At 44.2% G+C, this 22,543-nt stretch overlaps 1 protein-coding gene and 1 long non-coding RNA gene across 29 annotated transcripts in view; one reads left to right on the top strand and one right to left on the bottom strand.

The window, feature by feature from the left end:
• The window catches only part of RNF144A (ring finger protein 144A), a 344,436-nt gene that overhangs the window by 4,955 nt on the left and 316,938 nt on the right, over window positions 1-22,543 (top strand). For 19 of the 23 annotated variants that reach the window (XR_010149207.1, XR_010149206.1, XR_010149204.1 and 16 more), the window contains exon 2: window positions 18,207-18,406. The gene's annotated coding sequence lies outside the window, so the exon portion shown is untranslated. Of the gene's footprint in view, window positions 1-10,533; window positions 10,681-18,206; window positions 18,407-22,543 lie in introns of those variants that run through there. The other 4 variants (XM_024354189.3, XM_024354188.3, XM_063789327.1 and 1 more) reach the window with 4 other exon arrangements.
• On the bottom strand, window positions 14-22,529 carry LOC134807837 (uncharacterized). 6 transcript variants are annotated; one of them, XR_010149208.1, is made up of 6 exons: window positions 22,254-22,527; window positions 6,186-6,407; window positions 4,347-4,413; window positions 3,851-4,098; window positions 3,376-3,711; window positions 14-3,161 (listed from the first exon to the last, which is right to left on the bottom strand). It is a non-coding gene; the product is annotated as an uncharacterized LOC134807837 (long non-coding RNA). The 6 variants fall into 6 exon arrangements; XR_010149212.1 differs by having other exon boundaries at window positions 1,187-3,161; window positions 3,434-3,711; window positions 22,254-22,529; XR_010149213.1 differs by lacking the exon at window positions 3,851-4,098.

The raw sequence follows: 22,543 nt of genomic DNA, 5'->3' as shown, positions 1-22,543 counted from the left end.
TTTTTTTTTTTTTGAGATGGAGTCTCACTCTGTCGCCCAGGCTGGAGTGTAGTGGCGCAATCTCAGCTCACTGCAAGCTCCGCCTCCCGGGTTCACGCCATTCTCCTGCCTCAGCCTCCCAAGTAGCTGGGACTACAGGCGCCCGCCGCCATGCCCTGATAATTGTTTGTATTTTTAGTAGAGACGGGGTTTCACTGTGTTAGCCAGGATGGTGTTGATCTCCTGATCTCATGATCCGCCCGCCTCGGCCTCCCAAGGCGCTGGGATTACAGGCGTGAGCCACCACGCCCGGCCTCCTGCTTTTTCATAGTGTGTCTCAGACTCCAGGGTGTGCCACCTGGCTGGTGATCTGGTGGGTTGCAGGAGTCCCCTCTGTGCACCCTCCATCGCTGACTGGTCTGCAGCCTCCTCTGCGAGTTTCCAGCATTCTAGAGTGAACTCTCTGATGTCTGCACCACCTGCTCGACCCCTGCTACAGCCTCTTCAGTGAGGTCTGCCCATATCCTCTGAATGAAAGGGGGCCTGCCAGGGAGGCAGCAGCGCTTCCTCATGTCCCCATTTGGGTGGTAGGAAGTGTTCCCTCCACAGAAATACTCAGATGTCTGCATGAAGGGACTCTCTCCTCAAGTTCAAACATTCACTGAAATGGAAATGCGCTGAAGCTGGAATCAATGCACGCCTTTTTTTTGGTTAACTTTCTTGGGAAGCTTGTGTGTTAAGCCTGTCGGTGTCTGTTAACACTTCTCTATTCAGAGACCTCCAGCCACGCTCGTTGCCCAAGTTACCTGTGAGCCCGCGGGTTGAGTGTTCAAGCCTCTTCCTGCCTTGGCTCCAGCCTGTCTTTCCAGGACTGATCTCAGCAGCTGCTGACGTGTGCCCTGGGACGCTCTCCCACCATCCATGTGCCAGCTTCCTAATGCTTCTTGAAGGCTCATCACAAATGCTGCCTTTCCTTCCAGCTGTAAAATTGCCAATGTGGGTGACTGTGGAGATGTTCTTCTCTGACACTGGCATTGCACAGATGAGAAGATGGAGCCACACGGAGCAGAACTGGGACGGAGTTAAAGCTCCAGGGTCCAGGCCAGGTCCTGCAGGCCCAGGTGCCTGCGTTCTCTCTCGTCTTCCCAGGCACAAATGTTTTCCCCACCAGGTGCTTCCATAGCAACTTTTTTTTTTTTTTTTTTTCAGAACCTGTAGTTGCATTTAAAACTCTCTAATCCAATTTTAGTGATTTATGTAACCATCCTATTTCCTCTGCTAAATTATAATCTCTGCACAGGTAGGAACTTACTCATTTTTACATTCTCTCAGTGCCTATCATGCTCTTTCTGAATGGATTGTTGTTAAGTGATTGAATACAAGATAGAGAAACCTGGTTCAAGAGGGAAGCCTGGAACAGATTATGAATGAAGAAATGGAATTGGAGTGTCAATTCTGTATTCCATCATGATCCGAGTAAACCAGGTTCTCTCTTTAGGTCAGGTCACAGAACAATACACCTTAAGACCCTGAGAAGTCAGATGGGAATATTGGCTTGGGTTTAAGAGTGAGGATGGTAGAGTGTAGCCTGGTGGCCTGGAATGCAGAGAGAGAATCCTGGGTACCGTGGTTGTGTAGACACCACGAAAGTGAGATCCAGAGTAACAGCTGGCGAGACTTCCATGGCCGTGTTGCTGGGGGGCCCGAGGCACTGTGCGATGCACGGGAAGCATATAGGACGTGGCCTTTGCCTGTGATGTGAAGGGAGATGCATAATGTGGAATGGTTAGGACCAAGCGCCTGAATGTGCCCATCCGAGCGCGTGTCCTGGGAGTCTGGTGAGGAAGCGATTGTGGAAATGGGAGTCAGCATAGGTGGGCTTTGGAGAGCTGGGGAGTGCAGAGAAGGGGGTGCTCTGAGCTGTCCCAGAGCAGGGCAAAGACCCAGGACGGGCAGGATTTGTTCTGGAGGATGCTGAGGAGACAGGGCTGTTGGATGAACCCTCAGGAGCAGCAGAGGAGGGGCCTCCATCTCCCTTGCGAGTGCGGGCCTCTCATGAAACACTGGGATGCTTTCGCCAGTGCCTTGGAGGAACTTGCCAGGTAGGGCCCCAGGGCCATAGATTCTTGTGGTTCTTCCTGTATAGGAGTTGAAGCAGTGCAGCTGCTAAGTGTGCTGTGAAGTGTGTGAGGAGCCATCCTTTGTGTTCACTGTGTTCTCTGTCTCTGAGGAATCCGTTTTCTGAGTAACTTACGTGCCCGTGGTCTGTGGTGCCAGTTGTGCGCTCACAAGCATAACACAGGCTGTGTGCTCCAAGGGAGCCTTTGCTTTGGGAAGGGTGCGGGCTTCCAGAGACCTTGGGGCTGGCTCCTTGACGGATGGAGAATGTCAGGAAGCACCTGGGTCCTTCTGTGAGTTTTCTGGCGAACCCGATTGCCACATGGCGAATTTTGATAGCGTATGCACTGGAGCTTTGTAGTCTAGGGCAGTGGCATCCAAAAAGCTTCCAGGAGACTTTCTGAGTTGGCACCTTAGATCTGAACTCTCTTGACTAAAACACTTGCATTTCCTTCTAATCACTTGGCAGAAGTAAGTGATTGTAATCCCTAGTGTGGATGGGATGGGGCTGGCTGTATGCTCACAGATCTCACTCACAGATTGCAGGTCCTTCTCTCTTCTTCTTGTCTCAATGAAGCACTATCCAAGGCCCTGAAAACTGAGCCAGTCTGGTCATTGGTGGCCGGCAGAGTGGTGGATAGGGCCAGGTGTATTAGGAAAAAGAAAAAGAAATCTCTTTATTTAATCCATCGTGAGACCCTAAGAAACCATCTGTGTTTCAGCTTCTGTCCTCCTCCTTCCCCTCCAGTTGCTCTCTTTACTTCCTTCTTGTTACCATGTGTAGGGGTGAAAGTGGCCAGATATGAGAGTAAGAGTTCCCATTTATCCAAGGACAGAAGCAGGCAGGAACCTCAGGATCTGAGTGGGCAAGCCGCAGGTAAAGGGCAGGTTCAAGGCGCAGAATACAGGTAGATGATTCTCTCTAATATCTGCCTGCATCTTCATGTGGCTGTCTTCTCTGTCTCTGCGCTGGGGGTGCATCTCTTCTCACAAGGACATCAGTCGTGTTGGATTAGGGCCAACCCTGTTGATCCCATCTTCTCTTGATTGCATCTGCAAACACCCTAATAAGGTCACATTCATAAGCATCAGGGGTTAGGAGTTCAATATATCCTTTGGGGGAGATATGATTCAACACACACGTGTGCACACACACACAAACACACACATACATATGCATCGATACACACAACACATATATATGTACCAGTATCAGGTATAGTGTTTGTTTGTGTTTGGATGTGTTAGCATATGTTTGGCCAGCAACATAGCACTTACTAACAAGGACTTAAACAGCTTTCTGTTTCCTTAATAGCAAGGCACTGAAGGTAGGTACTTGCTTCCAGGCGCTGGTGCAGCGGCTTGGGATGTTACTGAGAGCCAGGTTCTCTCTTCTTTCTGCTCTGCCATCCTCAGCATTTTTTCTGTTGCCCCATCATGCAAAAGGGCTGGCCACAGCTGCGCCACATCTGTGTTGAAGGCAGTGAGAGAGGAGGGGGAGTTGGTGTCAGCTGCATCTGTCTGTTTTTATCAGGAAGTGACAAGCTTTTCCAAAAGTTTGGTGGCTGACTCTGTTCAGGGCCCAGTGCCAGAGCTGGGCTGCGTGGCCGGCTCCTGGAGAAAGAGGAGAGAAAATGAGGGTCTGCCTGGGAGGTGGTCCTGGAGGACTGGACTGGTAACACATGCGAGAGAACTGCCCCGTGCAGGGGTTGGCCATGCTAGGCCTTGAGAAAACTGCCTTTCCCTCTCTTACCTGCTCTTCCTGGCAAAGCAGGAGCCCATATGGATTAGGCCCAGAGCCATGTGCATGCGGCTTCAAGGTTGCAGGTGTGGGGCTACGCACACCTGTGTGTTCCATCAGTAGGTTCGGTGTGGGTGCAGTGTGGGCTGGGAATCCCAGTCCTGTCCTGGTTGTCTTTGTACCCCTCTAGCACTCGGCACACAGTCTTCTCATAGGAGGCGCTCAATAAATATTTGTTGAAATGAATCTGCATCTTTTCCCTTCAAAGACATTTGAGTCCAGAAACAACCACATTCATTCACTATAATATTCATGAATATCTTACTCTTTATTTCTATTGTTGTTGTTGTTTATTTACTTTTGTTCTTTAATCCATCATTTGGCAAAAACTACTTGGTACCAGGGATTCAAAGACACATTGAGGACTATATAGTGAAGGTGAGGACTTGCAGAGAGGAAGGGATGGGGCAGAGCGGGGGTGCCCTTTCTGAAACAAGGGAGAGTTTACCGTTCTGGAGTCCACATGGCAGGGATTCATCTCTTAAACTTGCGGTACTTTGTTGAGTCCAGTTTCACTGTAGTAAAAACAACCAGAACACATAGGAAGCCCTGTTGGTCCCGTGAGATTGCCTGCTCTTCACGTCTCCTGTTTGTGAAATAGCACAGGATTTTAGGTGCAGGGTTTTTCATATGCTGAATAAATATTTGTGTAGCCTTCACTCTAGGCCAGGTACTGTGCTGTCAACTGTGAAAACCTGAGTAAGACTCAGAAGGACGTGTTTGCAGCTCCTCCTGAAAGGAATGCACAATTTCTGCCTGCTGATTGGCCGAGGGAAGCATTTCTTATCTGTTAATACTTTAATCACTCCTGGGACTCTCTCCCTTTGGCCTGCAGCTCTGCTTCCTTGACAGTGACCTTGTTTTTTTTCTGTCCCTGGCCATGTGCAGTGGATCCAGCCTTTCCTCGGGAGGACCAGCTTGACTGTGCCAGCCTAGGCGACTGATCAGGGCCTTGAGCTGTGTCCTGCTGGCCTGGCAGATAAGGGCTGCTTTCTGGAGGCAGGCAGGACTTCTTCCTTGTGTAGCAGAAAAAACAGAATGCAGACAGGTGGAGGGGAAGCGAGGACCTGAGCCAGGCTGTCCTCTGTGGTAGCTACTGGCCCTGCGGGGCCCTGGAGCCCTTAAATTCTGGCCAGTCCCAATTGAGCTGTGCTGTCAGTGGGTTTTGGGTGTGAAAAACAGAATGTAGAGTACCCAGTCATAATTGTTATATGGATTATATGTTGAGATGATTATATTTTGGTCATATTGGGTTAAATAAAATATATTACTGAAACTAATTTCCCATGCTTTTTAATAAAATGTGGCTACCAGAAAATTTAAAATTGTGTATGTGGCTTGCATCAGACTGAAGTGCTGATCTGGAGGGCCTTGGAGAAGAGTGTCTTTCCAGGTTACCAGCCTTTTGACCAGCTCTTCTAGAGTGCTTACCTGCCCCGGATTCTGGGATCCCAGCATGGACAGGGCCCCTCGCCTGCATCTGGGGGCCTGGTTTGTGCCATTTCACTGTCACTAGGCACGTCCTACATGCCTTGAGGTTAGTTATGGATGGTTCAGACTCTTGTCCCACTTGCCCTGTTTGGGCACGTCCTTCTTTGTAGCCTGTATTATTCAGACTCAACTGTTCAACCAGCTCAACTCTGTTCAGTCTCAATTCAGATTCCAACATTTTTGGGCCTTTTTAAAAAAATGTGTTAAATGGACGGTTTGGGCTAGATGAATTTAACATTTTTCCTTAAGACGCTCTACTGTCAAAATCTACCCTGACTTCCATCATCTTTGCATCAAGTTCATTGCCGCAGGCCCCCTTCATTTCTCCTCTGGGTCCACCACCTGCCTGTGTGTTTACCATTGGCATTCTCCTGGCCTTCAGCGGTCAGGGCAGATGGCACCCAATGGATCTTGCACATATATTTGATTCCCAGTGAAGAATGGTTGAGAGAAGCCTCTCCCATACCTGTCTCTTCTCTGCACATCCTACATCTGCACCCCAGACCAAGCCCACATGTCTAGAATACTAGACGTGCCCCCAGGCCACCAGCTTCTAGCCCAGGTACTGCTGTCCTCCACTGGCCTCCTGCATGCCCTGGCCTCCGTGCTCCTCCCTTCCTTTCTGGCGACTGCGCCTTCCTCATTTGAGCCCTTGCCTTCAGAGTTGCCCCAGATTTTTTTCCAAGTCTTTGAAACCTGTGGCTTTCGCTAGCCTTTTCTCCACGGCTGGCTCCAAGGCCTCCTATCACCTGACACCCTCTGTGGTCAAGGGCTTCCCCATGAACTTCCTCCTCACCTGCTTTTTCCTGCATTCCCAGTGTCTCCTGCTGTGGCAGCCTGCCTTCGGTGATGGTCAGAAACTGGCCCATCCTCTTCCTGCCACTTCTGGGGGTTCTGCGTGGCCCCTTCAGACCCCATCAGTTCCCTGAGCAGCTTGGCATTTTGGGGGTGACATGGAATGAAGTCAGCATCCATTTGCTCCCTAGACACAGCAGACTTGGTGCCGAGGGCCTGTGAGCTTTGCCAAATGAAATATTTTACAAAATTGGAAACAAGTATTAGCTCTAGAGTATTAAAAAAATAACAGAATTGATGTTAACACATATGACATGTTATGTCAACAAAATTGAACTGTTATTGACTTGATTGAAACGCCATGCATAGTTACATAGAAATTGTATTTAACCTGATGTGAGGGTACTTTTCCATTTTTGGCATAAGGAGAGATGAGACCTGTGGAAGTCACATGTCCCTGAGTTAAATACTGCCCTCGCCACCATATTTTATCTCTTCCCAACTCTCCTTGACAGTGGAGTTGAGGCTCAGAGTTTGACATTTATTTGTTGCACTTCCATAGGGTGAATGTACAGTGAGCTGGGCTCCTGGAGCTAAGCCGTGGGTGTTACTCATTTTGAATTTCCAGCACAGGATGTGGTATGCTGAACTTCACTCTGGAACTTTTCACTGAACTCAATATATACATATTTTTATTTTAAATAAGGGACATTGGGATCCTGCCTGAAGGTCTGTGTTTTCTTTTTACTGAAACAGCACAATGTGGTGGTTTTCAAAACCACGCATGTCTGTAAACTGACCTCAAATGGCAAAAACCCTCAGCTGAGGTGCTAATAAAAATAATTATTGTGAAGCTTATGCAATCGTAGTTTGGAAGACTTTAAATTATATTTGAATATTACCTGGTATTGACTTATATGTTATCCACACCTACTGTTTATGTAGAAATCAATTTAGTTACGATGTAACTACCATTATGTGATAATAAATAGCTTTGGAGATAGGATAAAGTTTTTCTTGTTAAGCATGGAATTGTTATTTAAAAAAACAATTCTAAGAGAAAGTAGCTAAAAAAGTGCATTTTCTAATATGATGAAGTGGGTCCTGCTGCAGGAAGGAAATAAATATAAATCATGTTGGCTCGGCAGAAAGAATGAATTTCTAGACCTAAACTGGGTGAAAGGATGGCTTAAGGAAAGATGCATTATTTTTATTTGCAATGGCATGATTACTTTGCACAGTTGTGCTTTGGAGAATCCAGCTCCAAGAAATGATACTAAATGTGGAGAAAAATAAATGCTTGATGCACAAATGTATTTCTTCATGTTTTTTAAAGAATAATAGCCCAAATGGAAAACATCTAAATATAGCTAAGTAAATATCATGCTCTAATTAGATAAGATTTTTGGAGATAGTGGGCATGGGAAATGTTTATATTATTAAGTGAAAACAATAGTGAGGCAGAATTGTGCAGTTTGATGTACAAACTTGAAAATGTGCTGAGGAGAGGAATCAGAACTCATAAGGATTGTGACAGTTTTTCTATTTTTTATTTTTCAATTATGGTTATATTTCATTTTTAGTGAAGTAAATTAATTTAGTTTTGTAAAAAATTAATTGTAAATTCAGTCATCCCCTCAGTCCACACAAATTTTGTTACTCCATATATATACACACACATGCTCACCACACACACACATCTATGGGTATATATATAATATATATAGATACACACACATGCTCACCACACACACACATCTATGGGTATATATATAATATATATAGATACACACACGTGTGTATATATTTAGATACACACACTTTATCTATCTATATATACATACATATGTGTATATATATGTATAATTTATTTTTTTGAGACAGGATCTTGCTCTGTCACTCAGGCTGGAGTGCAGTGGTGCAATCTCAGCTTACTACAGCTTGATCTCTGGGGCTCAAGCAACCTCCCACCTCAGCCTCCTGAATAGCTGGGACCACAGGTGTGTGCCACCACACCCAGCAAATTTTTATATTTTTTTGTAGAGGTGGGGATTTGCCATGTTGCCCGGGCTGGTCTCGAATTTTTGAGCTCAAGCAATTCTCCCACCTCGGCCTCCCAAAGTGCTTGGATTACAGGCATGAGCCACTGCGCCTGGCTAACTATATATATTTCAACCAATAAATCCACCTTATGTCATAAGTGGACATTTTGCTGCCATGGGATTGAAATGAAACAAGGAAGAAATCCTCCTATTATTAATAAACTGGACAAAGCCATGCAAGCAACCACATTGCTCCTAAACGGCTGCCCTCCCAGGCCGACCTGATACCATGCACCTGCAGGTCTGACTGAGTACTGTTCATGTCAGAACTGGGACAGTGTGCCCGGCAGAGTCCAGAAGCATCTCCTAGTGCAGCGGTCGTGGTCAGTGCCTGAGCAGAGAAGGCAAGACTGTGGGGACAGGGACAGGATCCTGCTCAAGACTTCAGGCCCCACTGGATTTGTGAAAAGACCTGTGACTTCTCTGTAAATGTTCCTGTTTTATTCATCTCTAAAGTGAGAATTGTACCAGGGTTACTTCTTTTGTGGGAATCCTCTGAGGATTAAAGAAATCATGCCTATGAAACTTCAAAGGAAAACCTTGAAGGCCTGTCCAAAATGCAGATTCACAAATTACCATTGGAATTACCCAGGTCAGAAGCTGGGTTTTGGGAATGGGGAGGGACAGGCCTGCTGACAGCATTCAGAGTCCACTGTGGAGAACTTCATTGGCTCATAAAAGACTGCCCTCTGGTCCACAAAAATGGAAGTATTTGACCCATGTCGTTTTTTTCCTAGTTTTCAGTTAAAGATAGCCTAGATGAAATAATGCCATATTTCCATTTTTTCTCTAATTTTCTGTTTTGGTGGTGGTTTTGTTTTAAATTTATGGTGAAAATGCGAGTGGCTCTTGTGTTATCTAGAAGTGTGCTGTTTAATCTCCAGATATTTGGAGATTTTCCATCTATCTTTCTCTTACTGATTTTTAGTTTAATTCCATTGTGATATGAGGCCATACTTTGTATGATTTTTGTTTTTTTCTTGTTTGTTTTTACATTTAAGGTGTGTTTTGTGGCCTGGACTCTTCCCTTTGAACTAAAGGCATGTGTATTCTGCTATTGTTGGATGGAATATTCTTTATCAAGTAGATCGAGTTGATTGTTAGTGCTATTCAGTTCAACTATGTTCTTATTGATTTTCTGCCTGCTGAATTTGTCCATTTCTGATAAAGGGGTGTTAAAGTCTACAGCTATTAGTAGTGGATTTGTCTGTTTCTCCCTGCAGTTCTGTCAGTTTTGCCATATGTATTTTGATGCTCTGTTGTAGGGTATTACATGTTTAGCATTGTTATGTCTTGGAAAATTGATCTCTTTATTATTTTGTGATGACCCTTTTTGTTGTGATGATTTTTTTCTTGCTTTGAACTCTGCTTTATTTGAAATTAACATAGCTAGTCCAGGTTTCTTTTGATTAGTGTTAGCATGGTATATCTTTTTCCATCCCTTTATTTTTAACATGAATCTTCCTATTTGAAGTAGGTTTCCTGTGGACAATGCAACATGTAGTTGACACTTGCTATCTTACCCTCCCTGAATATCTGTACCTTTTAACTGGTATATTTAGACCATTCACAATTACACACACTTTAAAAATAGAAAATACTGTGTATTGCTATTTGGAGATTTTTTTTTTCCTTAGTATATTAAGTTACCTTATTCCTTTACAAAATTACATAGCCAAAGGAATTGCTTTCTAAGTTCTTTAAAATTGGTGTGTGTTTTATCTCACCATTCTAAATAAACTATTTTTTTCCTGTAGTAATGCCTCTACTATAACAAGCTTCTCATTTTGTGCCTAATTTGGTATCCGGTCAGATAAATCAATTGGTTCTTTGTGAGCAGTTTAAGCCTAAGACTCAGCTTCATTTTTATGAGTGATATCTTAGAATCAGGAATGACGGCAGAATTAGCCAAATGCCTTTTATCACAATAAGAGAATTTTAAACAATACTCAATCAATTGATAACCAATGAACCAACGAGTTTGTTCCATAGCTATAATTTGACAAATATCTCCACTGCTGAAGAGTGTATTTTGTTTTCCCGCAGAGAAGACAAGTGCAAAATAACTCACTGCAGGGCAACTCTAAAGGGATCCCTGTGTTTCCCAGTGTACAGACTATTAGTATACGATGCATGCAAACAGAGAGGTGCTTTATTGAAGCGGGACAAGACCTCTATTCATAGTAAAGTCAAACAAACCACGCATGTGAAAACCTCCACTTATAGCGGCTGCATAAGCTTAACTGCGCAGAGCTTTACTGCTTTTTGAAATACTAACTTGCAAGTTCAGCAACAGCTAAGAAAACAATCCTAGACTTGGAAATTGAAAGACTGGAAGAGAAGTGGAGGGATTCCTTTGGAACCCTTTACGTACGTATGTGTAAGGAATTGTAGGTAAGTGGGAGGGTCTCTCTTGAGCAGTATTTTGCTGTGATCACTAGTGGGCACAGAGTCTAAAATGTTCCTTCATTATGGAGAAGAGGGAGAAAGGCTATGGAGAAGGAAGAGCCTCTACTAACTTGGATTTCTATGTGGATTTCAGAGCAGAGCCTACTCTAAGGATTTGCTTCAGGGAGGCTGCAATGCAAAGAAATGCTGTCTTTTTGTGGGATTTTAATTTAGAGCTTGCAGTATGTTATGAGATACAATCCTTGGTGAGGCAAAATAAAAATAATTGTTTTCTCTCAGTGTATAGTATCTCATGGGTACTGTATCAAAAGTCTTTAGCCTCTAAAAATTTAAAGTTATAAATGCAGAGAATAAAAAACAACTTTGAAAGGAAAAAAAATAGAGAATAAAATTCCCTTTATTCTAAAGCAATTGCCCACAGTTTTTTTTTTAATTTTAATTCTTCTAGAAAAATTGTGAGTATATAACTTAAGTGTGTGTTCACAGATGGGATCATAGTGTATACATATTTTTGTAGTGTGACTTTTTCTTTGCTGATATATCTTAGATATCTTTTCATGCCAAGACATGAAATATTAACTAAGGTTCAGCTTATTCTTCAGTCATATAGCTGTATTATTTATTCAGCTTTTCTTCTATTGATGGGTTTGTAAGTAATTTTCAGTTTTTGCTGTTGTGAAGATTGCTTCCAGGGTTTTTTGTTTTTGTTTTTGTTTTGTTTTGTTTTGTTTTAACATACACATGAAATTTTTTTTCACCAATGTATCTCTTGAGTAAATACTTAGGGCAGCACATGTGGGTCAGAGTTATGTGTGTTTTATGTTTTGATCTGTTTCCAAGTCATTTTCCAAAATGACATCTATCGTTGTTCTGCTAAGAAATGGATGAAAGTTCCTCTTTCTCCACATTCAACAGTATTGGGTTTTTATTCAACAGTATCGAGGTTTTTCATCATTGCTGATCTGACAAGTGAAATATGGTATCTTTTTACTTCATGTCTTTAATTAGGAATAAGTTTCAGCGTCTTTTCAAATGTTTATCAGCCACTAGTATTTCTCTTTCTGTGAACCTGTTCACATTCTTTACCTGCTTTTCTATTGCAGTGTTTTCTATTGATATTTTTCTTTATAAATTAGAAGTATTAATTCTTCATTACATGTAATGAGAATAATTATTCCCAGTTTTGTTACTTACTTTTTACTTGTCTTATGTTATTTTTTCCAAATAGAAATATTATTTTTATGTAGTTAGAACTTTACCACTTCCTTATTTCTGAGGTTTGCTTTAAAGGCCTTTCTCCCTGCTGAGTTATACATATTTCGGTTATTTTTTTCCTCTGGTAAAATTGTAGTTTTACTTTTAGCATTGTTAGGAAACTAGCCTAATCTTTTTTCCCAGCCTATTTTTTCCCCACCTATAGCTATTTGTCTGAAAACTGTTTAGTGAATAACCCATCTTTCTTCTGTTGTTCTGAGACACTACTTAGAAGTATTTAAAGATATCTACATAGAAGACTCTGTGGAGTCCTAGATAAGAGCAGGAGCTCTGCAGCTGGACATGGGTTGCCACTGACCAGCTATCTGACCTGGGCAAGGATTTTAACCTGTTTCTTCTTCTGTAAGATGCAGCTATTTTGCAGTAGCTGTGCTTTTGCCAATATTGTGCATATCACCGCCAAGTTCAGTGACTGTCACATGGTCATCACTCAAAAAAAAGAAAAAAACCACATGGTCAAGGTGGAGTGGATGCTGTCTGTGCTTCTCATTGCCACTTCCAGGCCATTGCACCTTCTTCCTTCCTAAAAATCCCCTGCTCCCTTGAGACATATGCCATCAGGCTTTACCATCCCTCTTCCTTCTTCTCTGAGCCTTCTACAGATAACCCCTCCTTTTGTCCTCCTCCGCATTCATAGACGAGTTTAGCAACTAATTCACCATCTTCATCTTCCTTCCTGTTACTACTTTAGCCATTTCAACATCTGCATAGCGGGCCATTTCAAAACTAGATCTCTGACTTTCTTCTTTGGCCTCCTCCTTTTGGTCATCCTCTTTGGTCTTACATTAGATACCCATTCCTGCAGTAACACCCAGTTCTTCTAAAATCTGGACATCTAGCATCCCATTCTGAGGTCACCACCCTCTCCTTGCAGCTCCCCGTTCCTCCTCCCTCATTGGTCGCTCTTCATCACTGAGCTGCGTCTCTGTGTTTGGACATCCGAGGGCCCCACGGCTCCGTCCTCAGGCCTCTTTTCCTGTCTTTCCCGTCTACATCCCTGCCCGGGTGAGCTCATTTGGCTTCCAGTGTTAATGTTAACAGCACGTAGATGGGATGGCCTCTCACTTTGTGTCACCAGGCCACCCCCACGAGCCCATGCTTGTTGTCGGCACGGCAATCTGCACACCTACCCTAGGGCTTCTGAGGGACATCCATGTCATGGACAGTGCCGCTCAAACGACTGTTCAGGACTAAAGTCTGGAAGCGTCTTTGACTTCTTTCTTTCCCTCCCTCATTCCCTGCCTCCCTTCCTTTCTCCCATCAGATGCTTTGGGAGGTACCTTCAATATCTGTCAGGTTTCTGTTTTTCACTGCTTTCACTGTTCCTTTAGGGAACGTGGGCGGCTCGGCCTATGGAAACAGTGAAGGCAGGGGGGGCTTCACTGTTATTGCTTGTGCGGAGCAGTGAGCATGTTTGTGGAGCATGTTCTTTCTCCGTACATTCTCATGTCCTGCTTGCCCATTTCATCCAGGACTCACTTAAAATATCACGTCTTCAGAGAGGCCTTAAAGACTAAGAAAATAGCACGTCCTTTCTTTACCTGGTTATATTTTATTGTAGCTCTTATCACTAACTGATGGCATATATATACACACACCCACACACATATAGATACATATGTACACACATGTGCACACATAGATGCATATATACACACGTATACACATACATGCATCTATAGATGCATGCGTGTGTGTGTATAGATAAATACTCAGACTGCAAAGTTCTGAAGGTTTTGAGTGGTTGTCACTGACTCTTTTCTCATAAGCCTTTTTATTGTAGTGATTTCAGCTGCTGCTATTTTAGAGCCTTTATTTAACAAGGAGTCATCTTATATAATCTTAAAAAATCACCAACAGGATCCTTTTCTATATTGATAGACACACACTTGGTGAAAGAAAGAAATGAATAAAATAATGTCTTTAATGTATGTTTTTGCATCAGGTTGACTTTCTCAGGTTATTCTGAACCATTGAGTCTTTTGTTCATAATTTGAAGTAGCATCTGTGTTCCGAGAAAGGTGTAAATTAATTAATTGTATTGAAGTTACCAGACAAGCACACTGTTAGGAAATGAGAAGCCTCATCCTATCCTTCAGTATATCAGATTTTTTCAAGTCACACACAGTAGTGTGTGTGTGTGCGTGTGTGTGTGTGTGTGTGTATGTGTGTGTGACTGAGGGCCAGGTGCGGTCTATAGGTTCCTACATAGTCTGAGCTCCTTGACAGCAGAGACCACATCTTATTCACCTTGTTGTCACTCCTATGTGCTGTCTGAGCACATGGTCGGGGTGCAAGAAAAGGTTGAGTGCGTGAACATTTACTACAGATATTTCTGCTAAAACCCAGTACATGCATTCCTAGTGTTCTATAAAAACAGGTACTAAAAATGTGAGGGCTTCTTGAGTATTGAGGGACTGACCACTCAATACCGGTGTGGCTTTGTAACCAGAGTATATGAAGAACAGTTCTTGATACCTGGGTACACATGCAGCTTGGCTGGAGGCTGTTAAAAATATGGATGACAAACAACCAAGTGAAATGCTATGGCACTTCATTAGCGCCCATTTGCTGGTGCTGAGAAAATGCGGATGCCAGTCAGCTGTGTGACCATGGGCCACTGTCCAGGTGGGGACAGGAGGCTTTGCAACCTGCCAACAGCCCAGGAGCTGCACTGGGCTCCCAACACACCCCTCTGGGCAGGAAGCTCTGTGGCCAGGCTCTCTTTATAAATCTTTTTATAATGCAGCTGGGAAAGGCTTCATTTGCCAGTGCACCAGCTGAGCAGAGAGCTTTTCTTCCTGCTGGAGGTTATAATTCTGTTTACAGGCTCTTCTTACCTGGGAAAAATGGCAGAAGCTGTAGTAAAAGACACTACATTGTCTTTTGTTTGAAGGCTCAGAATTTATTGCCAAGTAAAGGCAGAGAATAGATTTGCAACAAAGTGGATACCATTTTCTGGAATGGATATCTAGATGCTGCTCAGGACTGAGGAGGAACAGCTTTCTGGAGGGGAGAGGCTTGCTCTGTGCACGGCCAGGTGATGTTTGGAGGCTGGGTCAGGGCTGTCGGCTGGCGGAGACATTGGCATTAAAGGCTTTAGCTGGAGCAGCCTGGTCCTGAATGTTGCAAAAAAATTAGCATCCTCAGGCTGCATGTGGGCAATGCTTGCTATTTTAGTAAAGGAGCAGTAACGAGGGAATATCTACCAAAAAGATATATGGGCCTGTCCACCAGGCTGTGTCTTCTGTCTGGTGAGATGGAAACACTGCTCCTCTATTTCTCTGCTTTGAGAAAACTAGGATGGCCCTGCAGAGGCAGAGGGGGAGAGAGAAAGAGGCAGTTGAATTTGTTCTTTGCTTCCCGAACAGAAATGCCTAAAGTTAAGCAGAGTTTACATGTAGTGTTGCAGTCCTGATGAACAAAAGCTATACTGAGAAAGAGAACATTTGGGAAAACCTGGAGTAATCCAGACTTCATCTTTTAAAATTTTTTCTACTTGGCATGTTTCTGTTCCCCTCCCCTCCCCCCCCTCCCCCCTTTTTTTTTTTTTTTGGTGGAGTTTCGCTCTTGTTGCCCAGGCTGGAGTGCAACAGCTTGATCTTGGCTCACTGCAACCTCTGCCTCCTGGGTTCAAGCGATTCTCCTGCCTCAGCCTCCCATGTAGCTGGGATTACAGGTGCCCACCACCACACCCAGCTAATTTTTGTATTTTTAGTAGAGATGGGATTTCACCATGTTGGCCAGGCTGGTCTCAAACTCCTGACCTCGTGATCCACCTGCCTCGGCCTCCCAAAGTGCTGGGATTACAGGTGTGAGCCACTGTGCCCGGCCTCTTTCTTTCTTTTTAAATAGTAGTTTTATTAAAATGGAATTCACACAGCATAAAAGTCATCGTTTTAAAGTACACCATTCTGTGGTTTTTAGTATAGTCACAGAGTTTTATAACCAACATCACTATCTAATTCCAGGGTCTTTTCAGTACCCTCCAAAAATCTCTGCATCCCTTAGCACTCACTCCTTATTCTCTCACTTTCCAAGCTTCTGGAAACCGGTGATCCACTTTCTGTCCCTATGGATTTCTGTTCTTGACCTTGCATGTGAGTGGTTTCATATAATATATGTCCTTTTGTGTCTGGCTTCTCTCTCTCATCTGGCACAATGTTTTCAGCATTTACCCATGCTGTAGCATGAATCAGTACTGCATTCCTTTATGTGGCCAAATCCATTGCATAGATTTGCCTCAGTCTTTTTTTTTTAAACATTCACTAGTTGATGGACATATGGGTCGTTTTCACTTTTTGGCTATTATGAATAATGCAGCTGTGAACATTCCTGTATAGGTTTTATTGTGGAGATATATTTTCATTTATGTTGGGTGTTTACCTAGGTGTGGAAATGCTGGGCCATATGAGAACTCTATGTTCAACACTTTGAGGAGCTGCCAAACTATTTCCTAAAGCAGCTGCACCACTTTACATTCTCCCCAGCAATGTGTAAGGGTTCACATTTCTCCACATTCTTGTCTACACTTGTTATTATCTGTCCTTCGATTCTAGCCATCCTAGTGGGTGTGAAGTGGCATCTCATTGGAGTTTCGATTTGCATTTCCCTAATTGGTTAGTCATGTAGAGCAATTTTTCTTGTGCTTATTGGCTATTTGAATATCTTCTTTGGAGAAATGTCTATTTAAATCCTTTGCCCATATTTACATTTGGGTTGTCTTTGGATTGTTAAGTATTCTTCATATATTCTGAATCCGAGGCCTTTATCAGATATATGATTTGCAAATGCACTTTTGCATTCTGTGGGTTGTCTTTTTACTCTCTTGATGGCATTTTTGACATGCAAACATTTTTAACTGTGATGAATTACAATGTATCTATTTTTTCTTGTTTGAGCTTTTAGCACCATATTTAAGAAACCATTTCTTCATCTGTGATCATAAAAATTTACTTTTATGTTTTATTTGTAAGAGTTTTATAAATTTATTTGTTATATTTAGGTCTATGATTCATTTGCTGTTAATTTTTGTGAAAGGTTTAAGGTCTGTATTTAGATTCAGTTTTTCAGCACTATTCGTTGAAAAAGAAAACACTATCATTTACCCATTGAAATGTCATGATACTCTTGTCAAGAATCAATTAACCAGAAATGTAGATGCTTACTTTTGGACTGTCACTTCTAATCCATTAATCCATATGTCTGTCCTTATGTCACTATTACACTATCTTGATTAATATAGCTTTATAGTAAGTTTTGACATTAAGAAGTGTAACTCCCCCAAGTTTTTTTTCTTTTCTAGGTTCTTTTAGCTACTAAGAGTCTCTTGGATTTCTGTGTGAATTTTAGGATCAGCTTGTCAATTTTTATTGAAAAAAGGCAGCTGTGATTTTAATAGCAATTACATGTAATCTATTCACCAATTAATCAATCTGTTAATATATTAGTTTGGAAGGTGTTGCTATCTTAGCAACATTGTCTTCCATCCACGAACATGGGATGTCTATTTTTTAGGGCTTCTTTAATTTCTTTTAATGATGTTTTGGTAGTTATTAATATACAGATCTTACACATCTTTTGTTAAAGTTTTTTCTAAGTATTCTTTCTGGTGCTATTCTAAATTATGTTTCTTGTAATAACATATAGTTGTTACTCATTCAACCAATTCCTGCCCTTGAATGGAGTGTTTAAACCATTTAGCGTAATTACTGATAACGCTGAATTTATGTCTGCCATTGTACTATTTGTTTTCCATGGATCGTAATGTTATTTGTGTTCTTCTGTTCTTCCGTTTTGCCTTCTTTTTCATTAGTTTATTTTTATCCTCTTTTAATTTTATTTTCATTTTATTATATACTTCTGAGTTATTTTTCTCATGATTGCCCTGAGAAGCAAGCGTTTCTGTGGACTTGCACCTCTCTCTATAGGAGACTCACTGGGCAAAGCTGAATGGCTGTGATTGAAAAGGAGGGGACAGAATGAAGATCGAGGGACAGTTTGTTATCTCAGAATTGTCTGTGTTGATAGATTTATTCATTAACTTCTTGGTGGATTTTTTTTTAACATAGTAAACCTCAGTTTTTTCTCCAGTTTACTATTATGCTTCACAACTGTCTGACTGGATAAGATTTCTAATGTCAGTAGCCTTTCCTCTGGGCTTGAAGAAAGGCTTTGTGCCCTGCTCCTCTCCTCCCTGCTCCTCTAACTGCCTGTGTTCTTCTCTTGTTTCTTAGGCATCCAGTACCCTGCTGACTCTGACATGCCCCCAGCCTCCCCCAGCTCTGCAGGGAGCCCTGGTGCCAGAGACCTTCTCCCATTTCTCCCTATGGGTGCCTGACCTGAGGGCAGAGACATCTGAGTGTGTATAAGCACAGCAGGACACCAGGACCTGGCCTGAAGACATTTCCTCTCTTCCCCTCTGGACTTCTCAGAGGTAACTTTGAATTCGGAAAATGAAGGCTTGCCAACGTTCATTGATCTCTTCTTAGTGGAATCTCAGGCCATTGTTGGAAAAGATAGTAGGCCTGCCTGGGTGGATTTTTCTATACCTGTTAAGCCACACCATAAAGGCAATTTTCTAGTGGGTTTCCCCGGAATGAATTTTAAGGTAGTGTTCAACACATTATTTTACGCCATCATAGTTGTTTATACTTTGGAAAGATTTCCAGGTTTATTCATTTGCTGCTTTTAATAATCCTTGGAGTCTCCTGTTTTAGATCTCCCTGATTCACTAGAGAACATGTGGATTGAGCTCCTGCGTGTGCCAGGCACAGCTCTAACTCAGAACTCAGTGAGGCAGCACCAGTGCCTGCTCTCACGAAGATTCTGTGTTTGTGAGGAATACAAGTGGAGGATGGGGGTAGGGACAGTCAGGAAGAGACAGACAATTCTCATTTGACAGTAGCCGGAAGCAAATTATATGCTATGCAACAAGGCCTAGATATTGTAGAGAAAAGAAAAAGTAGACCATGTCTAGTAGGACGGGGCAGGTTGCAGTTTTAAGTGGAGCGGTCAGGGAGGTCTCTAAAGGTGAAATTGAACATGCGCTTTAAGGAGGCGCAGTAACTAGCCACTTAGCATCTGGGCAAGAGCGCTGTAGACAGAAGGGCTGGTGGCTGCAGCATACGGACAGCTGGAGGAGCACCCAGGCCAGCCTGGCTGGAAAGACTCAGCACAGAGCTGTGAGCTGGGACTGGGCAGGACATAGTGGGACCTGGCTGTGCCTGCCATTGCAGGCTGTGGGGGAATTCTAGGTTCATGATGGGATATCAGTGTAGGGTTTTAAGCAGAGAAGCAGGGTCTATTTCATTTTACATGGCTTACTCTGGCCTCTACATTGAGAATAAACTGTAGAAGGTGGAGGAAAGGGTAGAATCCCGGAGACCATCTTGGAGGATATTGCAGATGGCAGAGGACAAGGCTACAGTCCAGGAGACCATCTCAGAGGACATTGGAGAGATTGAAGGATAAGGGTAGAGTTCAGGAGACCATCTCAGAGGACACTGCAGAGGGTAGAGGACAAGGCTAGAATCCAGGAGACCATCTCAGAGGACGTTGCAGAGGGCGGAGGACAAGGCTAGAGTCCAGGAGACCATCTCAGAGGACGTTGGAGAGGGCGGAGGACAAGGCTAGAGTCCAGGAGACCATCTCAGAGGACGTTGGAGAGGGCGGAGGACAAGGCTAGAGTCCAGGAGACCATCTCAGAGGACGTTGGAGAGGGCGGAGGACAAGGCTAGAGTTCAGGATACCATCTCAGAGGACGTTGCAGAGGGCGGAGGACAAGGCTAGAGTCCAGGATACCATCTCAGAGGACGTTGCAGAGGGCGGAGGACAAGGCTAGAGTCCAGGATACCATCTCAGAGGATGTTGCAGAGGGTGGAGGACAAGGGTGTAAAATCCAGGAGACCATCTCAGAGGACATTGGAGAGAGTGGAGGACAAGGCTAGAATCCAGGAGACCATCTCAGAGGACATTAGAGAGGGCGGAGGACAAGGCTAGAGTCCAGGAGACCATCTCAGAGGACATTGGAGAGAGTGAAGGATAAGGGTAGAGTTTAGGAGACCGTCTCAGAGGATACTGCAGAGGGTAGAGGACAAGGCTAGAATCCAGGAGACCATCTCAGAGGACATTAGAGAGGGCGGAGGACAAGGCTAGAATCCAGGATACCATCTCAGAGGACGTTGCAGAGGGTGGAGGACAAGGGTGTAAAATCCAGGAGACCATCTCAGAGGACGTTGGAGAGGGCGGAGGACAAGAGTAAAACCCAGGAGACCATCTCAGAGGTCATTGGAGAATTCTACTTTAGTAATCCAGACAAGAGACAGTGGGGCACACTCTGCAGATAGCAGTAGCAGCAGCAGCAGGGAAAAGTGGCCACATTCTGGATAGTCTGAAGAGAGAGCCCTTACCATGTCCTTCCAGAGTGGTTGTGAATATGAGGAAAAGGGGAAAGTCTGTAATGACTCCAGGCACTTTAGTTTGAGTAACTAGATGGAATTGTCACCAGTGGAGATGGAGTAGGTTGCAGCCAGAGAAGGTTTGGGTGCAAAAAGGGATTCAGAGGCCGGGTGCGGTGGCTCACACCTGTAATCCCAGCACTTTGGGAGGCCGAGATGGGTGGATCACCTGAGGTCAGGAGTTTGAGACCAGCCTGGCCAACATGGCAAAACCCCATCTCTACTAAAAATATAAAAATCAGCTGAGAGTTGTGGCAGGTGCCTGTAATTCCAGCTACTCGGGAGGCTGAGTCAGGAGAATTGCTTGAACCTGGGAGGCGGAGGTTGCAGTGAGCCGAGATCGCGGCATTGCACTCCAGCCTGGGTGACAAAAGCAAGACTCCATCTCAATTTGAAAAAGAGATTCAAAGTTCAGTTTTGAACTTGCTGAGTGTGAGAAGATTATAAGCCACCCACATGGAGACGGCGAGTGGGTGGTCCTATCCAGATCTGATCGTTTAAGAGGGCGGTATGTGTCGGAGATTGATAGGAGTCTTTGGCCTCTGTTTGGTATTTCAAGGAATAAGATCAGATGAGATCCCCAGTGAAAGAAGAGAGGCGTTGTAAGGACTGGGCCCTGGGGCATTCCAGCTTCATGAGGAGCAGAAGAGGACAAGCCAGCAAAGGAGAACAAGAGGGAACAACCAGGGAGGAAGCGGGGAAACCAGGAGCATGGAGAGGACTGAGAATGGAGGCTCGGGTCAGTGCCAGGACCAGTGGTCCAGTGGCTGTGGCCACACAAGCTGGATTGGAGAGAAGAATGCAGGGAGGAAGTGGAGACAGGGATTGTAGACAACTCAGTGGAGCTTTGCTGCAAAAGGGAGCAGAGTTTGAGGTGGTATCTGGTGGGGTAAATAAGCTTGGGAGAATTATTTTTCAGTTGGAAGCATTATCAGCATGTTTAGATGCTGATGGGAGTGATTCTGTAGAGAGTGAAATATTGATTGTGTGGGATGGAGGGCTGCTGAAAACACTTCTTGAGTAGGAGAGAGAGATGGGTTTGTGGACAAGTGGAGTTACTGGCTTTAGGAGGAACACGGATAGTTACCAGTGGGGATGGACCAAATGACAGATACATGCGTGGGTGGCGCTCGGAGGAGGAGGCTGTGCAGTTCTCTTCTGATTACCGACCTTTCTTTGTGAAATGGGAGTCAAAGCCACCATCTGAGCATGCTACATGGAGAGGGATTGGAAGTTTGCAGAGACCAGGAGGCAGCAGAAAGTCCTCTAGAGAGATGGAGGTGCAGAGCGGTCACCTGAAGCATTCACAGCCCACTCGAAGCTCTGGCTCCAGACTGAAAGAGCCACTCTGGGTGACTGCATGCTTCTCTAGACAGCCCTGATGGGGAGTTGAAGTGTGCAGGAGGTCAAGGATTGAGTGATCTTTTGGCCAAGCTGAGAGGGACACAGTGAAAGAATGGCTGGAGTTGGTATTGTGTGCCAGGGAGAGAGGATCCTAATCTGAGAGGGCACTGAGACAGGGAAGTGAGGAGAGAGGACAGCGGGTCTGAGGGAGGAAGGAGCAGAGGAGGAGCCAGTGGAGATGTGGGAGGAGGCCGGGCACTGTGGGGCTGGGGTGATGGAGAAAGGACTCGCAGTGGCACAGGCAGTGATCTGAGGTGGTGTGAGGAACCCGGAATGTGGGGTGTCTGTGGGTGCCGCAAGTTCCAGTGTTCCTCCCAAAGGCTCGGCTTCTCAGTCATCCTGTCTCACGTTTTCATGGTCCGTACTTTAAAAGGGCTGCTGGAGAGATCTTCCCCTCCACTTACCCGATTGCCTACTTACCCCTTTGGTGATACTGGGAAGGCATTGCTAAGGTGTCACTGTTGCATTTCCTGGCTGGGGCCCTGTGGCCCAGATGTGGCCACTGTGATAGTTGCCATTTGAAGTTACCCCTCCCGCTTTCTCTTCCATTCCTTGGAAGATAAGTGCATTCTAATTTTATGTTTATTTTTTAATCTTAACTTTAACATATTAAGATTATTGCATCTTTCCCTGCAGTGCTTTTGCTGGCCCCGAGATAGGGACTCCTCAGGTGTGAGGGAGACATTAAAGAACCCTGGAGAAAACACATC

The sequence above is a fragment of the Pan troglodytes genome, chromosome 12 (assembly GCF_028858775.2).
Source record: "Pan troglodytes isolate AG18354 chromosome 12, NHGRI_mPanTro3-v2.0_pri, whole genome shotgun sequence".
NCBI lineage: Eukaryota > Metazoa > Chordata > Mammalia > Primates > Hominidae > Pan > Pan troglodytes.
This window is presented reverse-complemented; position numbering and strand designations above follow the sequence as displayed.